Raw genomic sequence first — 2,318 nt, forward strand, 5'->3', positions numbered from 1 at the left:
AAGGGAGAGAAGCAACCCTGTGACCCTGCGTGGCTATTCAGAAATAGTGCTCTCTCTCTGTTTCCCTGGAGGTCTATGGTGTGTGCCTCTAGTGTCTCCCCCGGAGTGGACCCGCCCCAAAGGGTGAATGCCCTGGCGGCCTCATTTCCCAGAGGTAGCTGCTATAAATAGATAAAAGACGCTGCTCTCCGCATCTGTTGGATTCGAAGGTCTTCATTCTGAGTTTTCCCAGCACAGGCCCTAGACCGTGCCATTGTGGCCCACCTGTCACCCCTGCTTCCTTGGCTAGCAGCTCCCCGGACCTGTTTTTCCTTTGCCTGAAAGCCTTCTACCCCTTTTGCTTCCAGACCGCCGCCATCATGGGTCGCATGCATGCTCCCGGGAAGGGCCTGTCCCAGTCTGCTCTGCCGTATCGTCGCAGTGTCCCCACATGGCTGAAGCTGACGTCTGACGACGTGAAGGAGCAGATTTACAAACTGGCCAAGAAGGGCCTGACTCCCTCGCAAATCGGTGTGATCCTGAGAGACTCTCACGGTGTTGCCCAAGTCCGTTTTGTGACGGGTAATAAAATCTTGAGAATCCTTAAGTCTAAAGGACTTGCTCCAGATCTCCCTGAGGACCTCTACCACTTAATTAAGAAAGCAGTTGCAGTTCGGAAGCATTTGGAGAGGAACAGGAAGGATAAGGATGCCAAGTTCCGCCTGATCCTTATTGAGAGCCGGATTCATCGATTGGCTAGATACTGTAAGACCAAGCGGGTCCTCCCCCCCAACTGGAAATATGAGTCATCCACAGCCTCTGCCCTGGTGGCATAAATTTAGGTACTTGAGCAATAAAGTCATGATTTAACTAAAAAAAAAAAAAGCCTTCTACCTTCTGTGTTTTTTCTTTTTGAGTCATACATATTTTTATAAGCAGCATATGATTCTGGTAAAAAATAAATAAATATGGACTTTGAAGACATAGGACACATTGAATGACTTCTAACCATTTCCTGTGTGTTTATTTAATCCTCATAGATTCTAGTGGAAACAAGAGAAAGGTCATTTTTCATCTCTTTTTTTGTCTGTAATTGAGTCTGTTCAAATCCCTGAGAAGCAAATGTCACGAGAGACTTAGATGCACAAGTGGTTTACTAGGGGAATGCATGAGAGGGGACAGGGAGCAGAAGAGGCTAAGGAGGGCAGACCATATGTCTGTGGAAAGAAGAGGGAAGGGGAGGAGGGAAGCAGGGGGAGGACAGAGGAGGGAGACTCCACTAGCAGATGCCTCAGGCTGAGGTAGCCAGGCCGAGGTGGAGCCTCAGAGGGAAGACTTCCCACTAGGGAAGGGAGGGAAGGCTGCTGTGCTCCTCCCAAGCCTGCTCAGGAGCTGTGAAGAGCCTGGGAGACATGAGGCTCAACTGCGGCTAATGGGCTGCTGTAGTCAGCGCTTACAAGGGAAAAGATTTTGTACAGGAAACATGATTTGTATTATTTTATAATATTCACTCAAAGTCAGTGAAGAGTACAGGAGATCTCTGCACACTAGAGGCCCAAAGAACCTAGCAAGGGCCTGGAACCCTCAGCAGTGTCCTGCACGAGTCCACCTGAAGCCCCGGAGCCCACAGTAATGTTTCCCATGAGTCCACCTGGAGCTTAGAGCCCACAACAGTGCCTCATGCAGGTCTGTATCAAGTATCTGCCCTGAGAAGCCCCAGAGGTCAGTGGTGGAAGCTAGACAATGTGTGGCAGCAGGCTGAAGGATCGGCACTGGAGCCAAGAAGCAGTGTTTAAGGTAAGGACCAGAGTCCCCTGGAGAGAGCTGCAGTGACAGTGAGGACCCGAGCTCAACACTGAGTTCATGTCAGGAAAGCCACATGACAAGCTTTTCCAGGAGAGTCAACAGCTACCACCTTCCACTCCAGTTCTCCTTTTTTATGCCACTGGCAACGGTCCTTGAGTGGGCCTTCACACTGATTCAGTGCAGCTGGGTATTACAAGGTGACTATTAGTTAATCCATCACAATGCACCACTGGTCACCTTGATGACACATCTCCTTAAGCCATAGTCTCCAGTGAAAAGTTAACATGTCTCGGTCTATTCAAATTTATATTAATACATAACAGTTACACACGTGCAATACTTATTGCACTCATTTCTGCACCAAAAGTGAAATATTCAAAGGGTGATCAAAACTCAAGGTTAAAACCACAGTGTTTTAACTAACCTGCTTACAAACATGCATCTAAAAGCCACAATAAAGTCATACTGTGACATCTATTAGCATCCCAACCTTTGCTTCCCATTACCTATTAACAGCAGGGCATGACAACGCT

General features: G+C 48.2%; 1 pseudogene; it reads left to right on the plus strand.

Moving 5' to 3' along the window:
- Positions 1-352: 352 nt before the first annotated feature.
- Positions 353-830, plus strand: LOC101567685 (annotated as a pseudogene).
- Positions 831-2,318: the final 1,488 nt, after the last annotated feature.

This window comes from Octodon degus, unplaced genomic scaffold, assembly GCF_000260255.1.
Source record: "Octodon degus isolate 3935 unplaced genomic scaffold, OctDeg1.0 scaffold00012, whole genome shotgun sequence".
In the NCBI taxonomy this organism is placed as follows: domain Eukaryota; kingdom Metazoa; phylum Chordata; class Mammalia; order Rodentia; family Octodontidae; genus Octodon; species Octodon degus.